The sequence below is a fragment of the Oreochromis niloticus genome, linkage group LG1 (genome assembly GCF_001858045.2).
Source record: "Oreochromis niloticus isolate F11D_XX linkage group LG1, O_niloticus_UMD_NMBU, whole genome shotgun sequence".
Lineage (NCBI taxonomy): Eukaryota > Metazoa > Chordata > Actinopteri > Cichliformes > Cichlidae > Oreochromis > Oreochromis niloticus.
Genome location: NC_031965.2, coordinates 32,742,162 through 32,755,985, shown reverse-complemented (window position 1 = coordinate 32,755,985; position 13,824 = coordinate 32,742,162). Strand labels below are relative to the sequence as shown.

General features: G+C 39.2%; 1 protein-coding gene across 4 annotated transcripts in view; it reads left to right on the top strand.

The window, feature by feature from the left end:
• The first annotated feature begins 1,715 nt into the window (after positions 1-1,715).
• Positions 1,716-13,824, top strand: part of cskl (c-src tyrosine kinase-like) — a 51,650-nt gene continuing 39,541 nt past the window's right edge. The window contains exons 1-2 of one of the 4 annotated variants that reach the window (XM_025907747.1): positions 1,716-2,028; positions 12,553-12,591. The gene's annotated coding sequence lies outside the window, so the exon portion shown is untranslated. Of the gene's footprint in view, positions 2,029-12,552; positions 12,658-13,283; positions 13,435-13,824 lie in introns of those variants that run through there. The other 3 variants (XM_005447677.4, XM_005447676.4, XM_025907744.1) reach the window with 3 other exon arrangements.

Below are 13,824 nucleotides of genomic sequence, written 5' to 3'. Positions count from 1 at the left end.
GGCCAGTCAAATTCTTCCACACCAAACTCACTCATCCATGTTTTTATGGAGGTTGCTTTGTGCACAGGAAGGAACAGGAAGGGGCCATCCCCACACCATAATCCCCCCTCCATCAAACTTACATTTGGCACAATGCAATCTGAAAAGTGCCATTCTCTTGGCAGTTGCCAAAGACAGAGTCGTCAATCGGATTGCCAGATGGAGAACTATGATTCGTCACTCAAAGATCACGTCTGTACTGCTCTAGAGGTGCCGCACTTTACACCACTGCATCAAACACTTTGCATTGCACTTGGTGTTGTAAAGCTTGGATGCAGCTGCTCAGAAATGGAAACTCATTCCATGAAGCTCTCCACACACTGTTTTGAGCTAATCTGAAGATCTGTAGCAACTGACTCTGCAGAAAGTTGGTGATCTTTGCCCACCACCTGCATCAGCATCTGCTTACCCCTCTCTGTGATTTTATGTGGCCTACCACTTCATGGCTGACTTGCTATCATTCCCAGTTGCTTCCACTTTGTTATAAAACCCCTAACAGCTGACTGTAGAATAATTAGTAGCGAGAAAATTTCACAACTGGACTTTTTTTACTTTACGCATTTTGATGAGGTAATGTGTCTTCCTTGTGAGAGGCTAAACATAAAAGGTTTTTCCTGCATTGTTGGTGTTTCCCAGAGGTGTCAGTCAGGGCTAAAAAAAATATACATATATATATATATATATATATATATATATATATCCTCATTCACTTTAGAACAGGGATGTCAAACTCATTTTACATCAAGAGCCACATACGGCTCATGTTGATCTAAAGTAGGCTAGACCAGTGGTTTAACTACACATTCAATCCCTGACATATCTTTATATAAGAAAAAGAAGTGCAATTTCAACAGTATGTCTCAGTTTTTGTACATGCTAAAAAAAATTCCTACTGTAGTAAATGAATCTGTCACCATGACTTAAATTGTAAGAAGTGTTAAATAACAGAAAGTTCTGGTAGCTCACTTCCCAGATTTTAGTGTAATTATAAAAAGGAATGTTTTGCTAATTTTACTGCAAAAAAAGTTCTTTTTGTTACTTATTTACTTTAGCATAGTATAAATGGTAGAAAACAGTCAGAAAAGCAATAAAACTTAAAACCTATCAAAAACTTAAAAGGTATACTGAATAAACATTATTCATGCCTTCGGTCTGAATAACAGTACCTTATGGAATTATAAAAATAAACAAATAAATTGGAACGCTGTTATCAAAGCTCACACGTGCTGTAGTCCACTTTATTCTTTGAACATGTTGCACTAACTTACCACGCAGCCCTAACAGTCAGGGGCGCCTCCAGAATTGTTTCATAGGGGTCGCCATATGGGGGCCACTAAAAAGAATGCGGTGGCACCACAAAAACAGAATTTCCATTTTTATTATGCTGTTGTCAAATATAGGTTACTTGGAAAATATGGCAAAAAAGAGAGAAGGAAAAGAATTATATGTCTATGAAAACCAAATAAGACTTTGAAATCCTTAATAATCTGTTTTAATTGCAGTCTATTACTAGTAAATTACAGCGTATATCTATCCTGTATCCTGTATTACTGCACCGCTGCTTTATCCCGTTGGGAAGGGCAGCAGGTGGCCATTTAGCGGGTAACCTCCCGCTGTAACAAGTCAGCCATCGGTTGACAATCTCACCTGTTGGCCACACGGCTGTGCTCACAGACCGCTCGCCCGTTGGCCGTGCTATTCCCATTCCCAAGCGCATGCGCTTTTCACTGACGGAGTGGAGACCATTTCCTTCCAGCAGCAGGCCTTACAGAGCTCACACACACACACACACACACACACAAACACATAAGCATACACACATATGCGGTCTCAGTACAGACAACAGCCGTCAAAGCGAAGCAGCGTTTGGAATAGTGTAATCTTAACACCGCAACACCTGGATGCCCCCCAACCGCAGGAATCATTCTAATGGGTGTTCATCGCTGAACTGCAGCAGCATATGGTCGACAGCACAGTGGTATCTTTTGGGTGAGTTGCCCACAGTGCATTGACTGTTTTGTCTCGGGTTTGTTGCTGCTGCCGCTGCAACACAGGGTTTTAGCACAGGGGTGGCTCAGGAGATACACCACACAGGAGTGTCATTACTGGGCTTTCTGTTCCGTTTTGGAGTCAGGTTTTATTTTACATTCACTAACAGAATGAAAGTGCCTTTTGTTGCAAATACGTGCTGCTGTGAAGTGCTAACCTGAATGGGAGTGTTAGCTTGAGCTGCTAGTTAACGAGCAACGTAGCGTCACGAGATCCATTATCGGACGCAATTCAGTGTTATGCTAGGCTTGAACTGATCTTACTTACAATTCCTTACTCCCCCCCACCAATGCAGTCAGTAAGCTTGACAGTACAGCAGAAGACGGATAAACAAGGCATCTGTTAAAATGATCTTTGCCTTGTATGCTTGTGTTACCCAGATTTATGCGCCTGTGCCGAAAATCTCCCGAGTCACTACCTTTTTCTTTCATCTGATTCCATAGTCGGACACCTTGGTCGTGTCTTGGGTACTTGACCATTTCCTTTGACAGTCTTTGTCTGTCGAAACGCTGTGGTGCAATACCGCGTGGAAGCCCAAAAATAAAAACATGGGTTCAGCAAAACAAACAAACAAAAAAAATGTACAGCATTGTTATACAGGCAGATGTACCGTTTTTCCAGTTTTTTTTAACATGTGGTGGATCTAAAGGTAGAGGTTCAGCTAACGTGTCGTTGAAATTACAACCCTGTGCACAAATACTGTGGTCTGGCCTTATAGTGTTGTTCAGCGTGTTGCTGGGAATTGAGGGCGACAAAAGACTGGTTCTGTCCGATAATGGATCCAGTAATCTTAGCCTCGTCCGCCTTGCACTAGAACACAGGGATCGAGCTGAGGTCCAGCCCCTTTCCTGAGGAAAAACTGATTCGTATCTCTCATGTTTTAATATAAGCTTGCTAACATCCTTACTCACTTTAGCATTTGTCTTGGTTTTAGGGCAGGACCAATGAAATAATGATAACTGTTTAAAAAACACTTAGTTATGTGATACTCTTTATCCCACGGGCAAATTGTTTTTCACTTGGCATGGCTCCACAGGAAGGTGCAAGGTCAGGTTAAACTACAATCGCCTAGGAACGATTTAGTGTCCGGCTCAAGGATACATTCACAGGACATGAACTGCATTAGCCACAGCTGCAATATTTATATTTCAGTCCTATTGGTAGTTTATAAAATTGACATTATGACTCGTCTTGTCCCTGCAGCTTTGGCATTATGTGCAGGTTCCGTGCACAGAACTTCAATATAATTGCCTGTTTGTAATGTTGAGACGTACATACCTTTACAAGCCAAGGCTTGAGTACCCAAAAGCATGTTTGTAGAGTATTTGTACTTTACATAATGTTACTGTGTAGTTTAGGAGAAGACTGTACACCTAATCAGTTCTGATCTTACTCCAGGGTTGTTTTCAGGGAACAAATCTTATGATTAGTGTATTATCTCTGTGCCAGTTCTTGTTATCTAATACATTAGCATGTTGTAGTAGCTTGAAATCTCAAATATCAGTCCAGATCTTGTTGCCTATTTTAATAACTGATTGCCTCAGCGGGTTTGACCAGCGATTAGCTTTTTACATTGTAATCTGAATGAAAGCAAAACAGCTGTTTGATGGGATAGATAGTTGCTTTGCTCTTTTTGGATTGTAATATAAAATATGCAACTGTTTTTGCCTCCAAATTTTGCACAATGGTTTAAGAGTTTACCCCAAAACTGGAATTGAAGCCAAAAACTAACAATAACTTGAAAGAGTAGATTTTTCTTCCTTTGCTGTCAGAAAGTTATTTTTTCCCCCACCTGTCTCGACTCATGTGCTAGTTACCATGAGCACATAGTGCTGATGAAAGCAGGATGAAGCTTCTGGTTTTCTATTAAATAAATCTGTTACAAAGAGTGAAGTGGGGGTGCACAGGCTTGGCATTCGTTATTAGCCGGAGGAATCTGGTGAGCCAGACTGCAGCATGTTAGGAATCCATATGCTGTGTCTGTCAGGGCTAACCTGCTGCCCATAAGCTTGAATGTCCAACATAGTGCACTGAGGATCCCTGGAAGTACACTTTCTTGTTTTCATCTGAAAACTCATTACCTTAAATGTTAGAAAATGCCATATTTTAGAAAAAGCGGCAATGAGAGGTCACGCAGCTCTTTATTTGAAAAATCAGACTCATCTAGTAAGGTGGCCCACACCTCACAGATGGAAACCGTTGACCACACTTAGTTCTGTCCATTCCTATTGTCTCTTTGTCAATAGCTTCATCCCCGTCACCCTGAATGACTGATGGGTAGATCAGAGTAGTCCTGATTGAGGTGCAGCTTGACAAGCAGTAAAGGTGACATTACAAGCCCACCGGCCTAGATACATGTCAGCTTTCTTCTATTTAGCAATGGGTTACGAAAAGGAGGGGGGGGAAACGATGTCTGCTCGATCCCTAAATCGGCGAGGAGCTGAGCTGTGTTACTGTCTCATATTAAGCTTTGTGCCTGGCTTATGTGCTCAGCAGGGAAGTAATGGCTTCTCTGTCTTTACACTGACCATCTCATTGCACATTTGAAGCCTGTCCAAGGCCCTGCTGACCTCAACACAATGACATCGTTTAGTTGCCTCCACCCCCCCCCCCCCCCCCCCCCCCCCCCCCCCCCCCCCCCACAGGACTCTTCTCTTCAGCGCATGCTGTCTCTTTAATCGCCAACTCCAACAGCAGAGGAGGGATTTATTGTGGTGACTTTGGTGCAGAGCTCAACAGTATACTGACAAAGAGTGGAACAGTTAATGGTTACTGTGATAAAATTCCCACTGGTTAGTATTACTGTTTCACAGTAAGTCTGTTGCTGATTACCACCCATAGAAAAACTTTCTGTAAATACTGTCAATCAAAGTTAGCAACAGTCTCCCAGCAGAGCATGCAGGATGTGTTTACTTAAAGTCTAGGAAAGTCTAGGCTTAAGGTAGTGACAGTGCTTCAGAGACTTTTATACTTTAAACACATTTCATAGTACTGCGTTGAATCCGTGTTGTAGTGGGGAGTGTTGTTGTTAGCATTTATAATTGTGTGCCTTGAATTCTCTGCCATCACGACAGAAACTGAGCTGTTCATGGACTGGGAACTGTGCTTGAAAGTTAATATTGAACAACAGTTACTTTTAAGGAAACGGAGGGCAAAGAAGCAGAGAAGAGCAAAGAATTTCAGGATCAATTCTGTTTTTTGATTTATTTATTTTTTTAATTTTTTTAAAATTTTTTTTAAAGCAGTTTTACACCAGCGTAATAATAGCTATGGCATAGCATAATGAGCATGTTGGATACATTTACAACCTATTACATTTTGCTTGCACATATATTACCCTTGGACCCAGCCAACATATTTTATTAAAGTCCAGAAGCTGACAGCTTTGTTGTTGTGTTCTGTAGACAGGAGTAAACAAATAAAGTACTATACGTGTAACTGTTTTCACACTGGATATTATTTGCAGTTGTTCTTTCGCCTCTGTCACCCAAAAGGAGAGAGTCTCCTTCACACACATTCTACATGAAATATTCTGATTTATAAGAAGGAGCTACCTTGGTAGATGTTTAGGGGGCAGGACGTAGCTTGGCGAAACTATCTTGGTGTGTGTATCAGTAGTTTTTAACATTTTCATCACTTTTTAAAAGCACTGGGTTAATACTAATAATTCTGATATTATGTGTTTGTACTGTTGTGTCTCTAATACTGACACCCATGAGCAACAGGATTTCACACATGGTGCAAGACACAGTAGGGTCTCATGTCACTCTGCATGGATGAATTCATCAATTATTTCATGGCTGTGTTCATTTTAGCATTCTAGTGTAGTGTGTTAGTAGCTCAGTGTGATGTATTGTGTCTGCTGCTTTTATTGTGTATACCTCCTGAGTAATGCACTTATATGTTAGACCTTGCAAGATGCAAAGTGGCAAGTCGTGGTACGCATCACTTGAATAGAAAGAGTGATAGAAACTGAAACTGGCAGCACATCTGCACTGCACCTGCACTCCTTCCCCTTTTTAGGTCCATCATACAGTATCACTGGATATAACTGTGTAGTGAACAACAGATTAATTGTCTCAGCTGGTAGGTGATCATCATTTTCATCATATAGCATAACACTATGATACAACTGTATCATAATGTTATCTAGAGCTGGAGATATCAATTATTTTAGTAATCAAGTAATCTATTGATTATTCCATCGATTAATCGGATCAGAAATACTTTTGTCATATTAGTAAAGAGACATGCGTCTTTCAAAACGAACTGCTCATTGGTTTCCATTTTAGAAATTAGAATAGAATAGAATTTCCCTTTATTGTCATTGTACATTTACAACAAAATTGCGGGTGCACATTGGAGAAGTAGTGCAAAGAAAAGACTCGGTCTGAATAGAGTTGGTGTGTGAGTGGCCTGAGTGATGGGGGATACAATGTTTTAAAGTTTAACTGCATATGTCTGTCAAAAAAACCCCCAAAACCCAAGCCATATTGGTGGTTTCCAAAAGGAATGTGTATATGTGTCTACATTGTTTAAGTGTGCGAGTGAATGAGTTAGTTATTTTATAAGCCTTTAAAGGAGCATGTCTTGGCTGCAGTGAAGAGAAGCGAGCGTATCAGCATTCTGAAGTTTGCCCTGGACTTTGAAGGAGAGTTTTTGTGCTGCTGAAAACAAAATGTTATGATGGTGTAAATGTTAATTAATAATAACCTAACAACTCTCTGGTCAGAAGATCAAAGTTTTACTGGCCCACGTATATTTTTATTGGCTTGTGAAAAAAGCATTTATTTTTATATGTTTAAATATTAATGCACTTTAATTAATATGATATTTTATATTATTTCACTTTTAATCTGAAAATTTTACGAAAGCCTTGAAATAAATGTGGTCTAGTACACCCCATGTCCCCCTTTAGATTCACCCCCATTTGCTGCAGGTGTCACTTCCATGTGAAATGGGTCAGCTGCTGTCAGCCTTTATCATGCTATGTAATTTAAACATGGTGTATCAGACTAAGTTAACAGTTCATCTGCAGATGTTAATATAACTTCTGGAGGATTACTGATTTTTTGCAGTGTAAAACAAACTGCAGTGGATGTTTGATGAAGGTCTCCTGCTAATTTTTTCTAGCATAGAAGCAAAGAATTTGTGTTGAGAATTTTTTTTTTAATCGATTTATTTGATGAGTCATTATCCAACTCATTACTGTAGTTTAAAGCCAATAAAAGCACTGTTTACTACATATGTTTTAGGGTTTCAGTTGACAATAAGATATTGTTTATTTGGCATTTTCTCCGCATATTTTTTTTTTATTTGACTGGCACCTTAACCGACCTTAAGTTGACATCTGCAGGTTACAGTCCAAAACCTGAAAACATAAAATTTACCATCTTATTAAAGGACTGAGCACAACCTTTTAACTTTTCATCACACTGTCTTTAAATGAGCACAAAGCTAATCTTACATAATCTAATCTAATCTAATACTAATCTTACAAACTACTGAAACCAGAGCACAAAAACTATTAAATTGATGGGACCAAGCAGATAAACATTGGTCTCCTTATGTGAATGGTCATCTTATTTGCAGATAGACCAGTAACTGACAGCAAGGCAAAAATCAGTCGACATTGCTCTGCAATATCGAGGTCAGAGTTTCCTGGGTCCAGTTATATTAATAGCTGACTAAGTAGGCAATTCATTCAATTTAGTATGTTCCATAACTGATAAGCAGCACATGCCATTTTTGTTTCTACTAATGGCAGGCTGGCAGGTTGCTGTTTTGGCAGTCTTCAACATTTTGTAGCTTCTTCTCCAATGATTTTTTTTAAATCACACGTTCAAATAGATTCTAGCCCAGGTGTCTCGGACTGAGCTGGAGGGCTGCTCTAACCAGAACCTGCAGGAGGTTTAGAACTGACTCTTGTGCCACCACACTGAGCTCTGCAAAGATACAGAGCAAAACAAGGACAAGCTGCATGCTGCAGGCCATAAAGTTAGAGCTGGAGCAGGTTGATAACTTGTTGAAGAGGTAGCTATTTATATTTTTTGTATATTATTTTATATTAATCTCTCTCAACAGATCTTTAGCACAGTTTCACACTCGTGATCTGTTTGCCCGCTTTTTCACTATTGTAACCCCCCCCCCCCCCCCCCCCCCCCCCCACCGGGTCCCACACCCCCCATGTTATAATAGAGGCAAAACCTCTACATCCACTTCTTCCTACTGATCATGCATCCCAGTAGAATAGTGTCATTGTGGCAGCCGTCTTGCATGCAAACTCCGCTTGGCTTTTCCATCTGGGCAGCGGCTGGACAGCTCCTTGACGACCGGGGGCCTTCTACCACCACGCCTGCTGGCTAGCTGCACAATGCAGGCAATGAGTAGAGCTGTAGGCCTGACACATGCCTTAGTCTTTCACTACGCCCACGGGCTCTGGAGATTTCCTACTGGGAACTGTTTGACAAAAGGATAATGATATAATCCGACATTTTAGCATTTTCCTGTTTGCCTGTTCACATGCTGCTACTGAACCTGTGAAGATGTTACCAACAGCAAAGAAAACAGTTTTATTTCTGTTAATTTTGTCATTCTCTGTATTTTCAGTGTGTGATGAGTCACGGCTGTCCATAAATATTTTTTATGGTTTCATATGTAAGCTTCCTGTTTGTGTTGTTGCTTTATATTTTTAAGAGGTATTGTCATCAGAAAAGAAGCCTGATAACAACCCCATGAGATCTTTTCAACCATTTTTAACATGAAGTAATAACTTAGATATAGCATGCTAAAGAATCCCTTGGGTCCAAAATTAAACTGCCATTTAACCACTGGGATCATCCTTCAATACACCACCTTACCTGTCTACCAAGAGTTAACTCATGGTGCAAAGCAGCAGACACAATGACTGGTTATTTAAGTGAAAGATCAACTTGATGACATCAGGTTGTTTTGGATTTTGCAAGAGCTGATTTAAATTAATGAGGAAAAGGATATGTGTTAGCTGTGGGAAACAGTTGGACACTTCCTCTTTCAGTGGAATCATGCAGAAGAGCACAAACCCAAATGATTTGCTGCTGGTGTAAAGCCTATTTCATTGATTTGTATACTAATTTGCAACGGCGTCAGTACCAAAAGGGCAATCTCTGCCTCCTGTATTTCAGGCACCACTTCAGACAGGCAGGCACACAGCCCCTGCACTCACTAATAGACGACATAGACGACATTCACAGCAGTGAAGCACTTTAGGACAAATTCGGAGAAGGCAGTAAACCTGCCATTGAAGTATTAAACAGGACACCACTCATGGTAACGTTAGCTGTTTAGCTGAGGTCTGAGGTTTAGCTATTAGCCGTCACCCGATAGCCACATTAGCTGTCTTGTGTTATTACGGTAGTGACTAATGGCTAAAGCACAACAGCACTAAGACACAAGAACTTAAAATTTATATCTGTATAGGTCTTACATACATGTTACTGTATTTTTTTAACCACTGCAACGGACTTTTTAACATGCGCTACATGACTAAAACATTGTTTAATCATGTTATAGTAGTGGCTCCATTTGTCATAGATTAGCAACTCTATCCTTTATATTTTGACTTTCCCAATTGCTTTTCCAGTTTAGGTTCCTTTAGCCAAGAAAATGAAGAAATCATATAAAAATATGAGTCTTGCCACCTGATTATTGCACAAAGATCATTGAGATTTTGACATATTATCAGAACAGCTGTCCCATATAATATCTCCAGTCAAAGGTTTAGGTCAGCTAAAGGATTTTTGTTGCGATACAGTGTATTTATTTGACAGGATTTTTTCAGTAGAGTTCCTTTTCTGTCTGGTTGTTTTCATCTATAAACTTAACTAATTGAATGAATCAGGTTACATGATACAAGGAAAAACTGACACTTTTGTCTACACAAAGTTTATTAGCCAATTGCGGGGCCACCACATTCTGTCAGAACAGCTTCAGTGCACTTTTTCTAAGTCTCTGGATCACTATTCCTCCAAAAGATTTAACCTTATTTGATGATGGCGGAGTTTAACATGACCTAAAGGTGTTCAGTTGGGTTGAGATGTAGTGGCTGCAAGGCGCATAGCATGTGATTCACATCATTTTCATACTCATCGAGCCACTCATTGACCCTTGGTGTGCACATCCTGGAAAAGACCACTTCCACCAGGATGGAAAGTTTAATCACAGGATAAGGCTGATGACTCAGAACTACTGAGTATTGATTTGTAAAAAAAAAAAAAAAAAAATCATAAAATGCTTCCCATGGGATAAGGGGTACCAAATCTCCTCATCATATGATTCATGGTTTAAGGCTTCTGTAGTTTGTCAGCTCTCTGCTGTATACCCTGTGTGTTAAGATGCATTGTCCTGTGGTTAAATCTCATTTGTCTGTTCAGTCTGTCTTTCTACATATAACACCTGCGTCCTGGTTCACTGAAGCGCCTCATATTTGGGCCAGTGGGGGGAAATACGGAGGAAGCAGTGCAGTCACGATGAAGTTGGTATATTCCTTTGCTTCAGTTATGGCGACATTAAACCCAGTTGGAATTATTCTGACTGTTCTAAAAAGAATACAAGATGATTCACTGATGATAATGGCAATGAATCCTGTCTTAGCAGCGAGGCTCCAGCAGTTCCTCTTTATCTGCCCCCCCCCCCCACCCAATGCATTCGAGTCATCAGATACACTTCAAAGATACAGTAAACGCTTGTGCTTTAATGATGTCACACAAAGTGCTCAGATGTAAAGTGACCTGAATTAGCTCCTCTTTAAAACAAGGAAGATTTTACTTGATCTATTTTGTGTGCAGTTTCCCTCAGGCTATCTTTTTAATAAAGCAGCATTTTTATTCTTTCTTTTTTTGTCTTAGGAGAGATTACACTAGAAGTGCAGATGGTTATCGGTAACTGTGGCCTACATCTGAGCATGTTTCTGATACAACAGCTAATAATCTCAAGAAAATAATATTCTGAGCAGTAGGTGGCAGCTGGATAGATGTATATGTAAGTGGGTTTATAATTACAGATTAGAGATGGACTGATTAAAGGCCACCTACTATATTTCATAAATTAAAATCCAAATAGCTTAATAGTATAGCCCACGTGTTTTAGTCAGCACTTGAAATATTGAAAGTAGAGGGAATTACTGTATGTATTTTTGTTGCACTTTATACTCTGAATAATGGTGGCGGGTAAAATAAAAAATAATTATTTTGTCTTTAAGGAAGTTTACGTTACATTCCGTATCTGTTGCTCAGGATCGTTTATTAGGGTACGTACACAATGGGAATCTTACAGGTTCATTAGATTCAGCACTGCGTGGCTTGGATCATGTTATAAATAAAGTCCACCATCATGGTCATTTTAAGTTTCAGGCTGAAAACAAGGCTTTTCTTTTGCAAGTTTCAATTCCCAGGCTATCTTTAGTCTTGTTACACATGGTCCAATGGAACCTCGATGTTAAACGTGTATTTTTAGAAATACAATGAAGGCTGATCTAGTAGTATGCACGTTAGCAGTTGTTAATGGTTGCATAGTTTGCACTGTATAGCCAGTTTCTAAATCTAACTCAGCTCTTTTCCTTTTTCTTGCTTATTCTTACTGAGGCTGTATGATTGATTGTCTGACACCCTGGTCTAATAAAACAGTTCCATAATAATCTATTCAAAACACCTCCAGGTTATTCTTTTCTATCATTATAAAAAAGCATTTCATTATGAAAACATTAATATTTAATGAACCATTTATTTACAAAACAAACAAACAACCTGGGATGTCTTGAGAGTAAGGTATGCTTTTTTTAAACTGTATGTCTTCAGGTTTTCCATATTCTGTCAGTCTATGGGCATCACAAAGACATGTGTTGCATCACCATCTCAATTCAGTGCCCTACAACAGAACAACAAAAGAAAATGGGGTCTAAAACTGACAATTCAGACTCCAGGCTTGGATGAAATGAACAGTTTTTAACAAAATTGGTATCTGCAATAGAATTGTACAGTGGCTTGCAAAAGTATTCGGTTTGAATAATTACGCACACCCCACTTTTCAGTTATTTATTTGTAAAAAATGTTTGGAATCATGTATGATTTTCGTTCCACTTCTCACGTGTACACCACTTTGTATTGGTCTTTCACGTGGAATTCCAATAAAAGTGATTCATGTTTGTGGCTGTAATGTGACAAAATGTGGAAAAGTTCAAGGGGGCCGAAGACTTTTGCAAGCCACTGTATTCTACGTACCACTAAATGCAAATTAAAAATGAATAAATAAGTCTAAATTTACTAAACAAATTAAAAAGAACAAAAAATGTGACTGACTGAATATGTTAACCAGTTAAGAGCTTATCCAAATGAACCTAATTTTCATAAAATTGCACATCTCACACTCACACAAAGCCCTCACAGTCCAATCTGAGTTGTGTACTTACATTTTATCACTCATTTACAGATCATCTGCTGTTACTCCTGATGTCAACAACTTTATGGGGTCAGTGTCTAAGGAAAATAAACCCACCCTTCTCAAGTTTCTGTAAAGGCAGAGTCTCCTGGGAATGTAAGAATTCAGGGTCATTTCATATCCACACACTTCTTCTTCTTCTTTATTTGGTCTGTTTGAGTTTTATTCTCATTGTCTCAAGTAAGGGCAAAGATGTGATAAATTTAGGGTTTTAGATCATTTTCTGTGGTTCTTCCTGTTTTTGTCTAAGTAGGGCAAGCAGAAGATTTTTTTGTTATTGACACAGGAGGTTCCTTCACACTCGTTGTGAAGTTATATTACTAATAAAGGCCATTCTGTTTAAATTTTCAGACCATTGTTGTGCATGGTTATATCAGGGTTCGTGAGAAATAATCTTAACCAGTGTTTTTTTTAAACTGGGGTTAATTTCCTCAAACATAGAATACATTTGTTGATTTAGAAATAGAGGAAGAATGTATATGCATTTGTTGAGTAAGGTAGTAGACTCATTGTCTTAACTGTATGCGGAACAATCTACCTTACGTGTGTAGGCACTCCCCAACGGCCCATTGTGAAGCTGGAAAAATCCTGTATTTGTATTGTGATATAGCTAAGCATTCAGCGTTGGTGCATTTTTTTTTTTTAATAGCTTGTGTTATAATGAGTTTTAACTGTGAAAATAATTCTCTTATTAGTGCTTTTTGCTCGTGCAGATGTGAACACAGTAATCGCACTTTGGTAGGGACCAGAACAATCGCACTGAGACCCTTTGAAGGAGGAGTCTCGGTACGGTCCCAAATGAACTCCAGAGTGCTTTCTTTATTGTGCGAATCCGATCCGAACCAATAACCAGGTGTACATTACAAGTTTGAGGTAAGAAAAAAAAAGCCCATAGCCACATAAACTTTGTATTCTCAATGCAGGAAGATACAATAAATGTGCAAAGGTCTGCACAGACTAGCAACTATCTGTGAAATGAATGTAAATACTCAATATTTTCCAATTGTCATCCAGTACAACACCTTCTTCCTGTGTTTACTCTGTTACTCCCACCCAGAACCCACTTAAAACTCTCACTTGGGTTGTAGTGACGCGTTCCCTTGGATTTTTCTCTGTGTAAAAACAAACTAAACCATAAGAAAAAGCTACAAGTTTACAAGTTCATCAACTGATCCAGACCAGAGTAAGCGAACTATAGGTGTGAAAACACCTTAAGACTGGCTCAATTTGTTAATCATGTATATACTTGTTAATCACAAATGG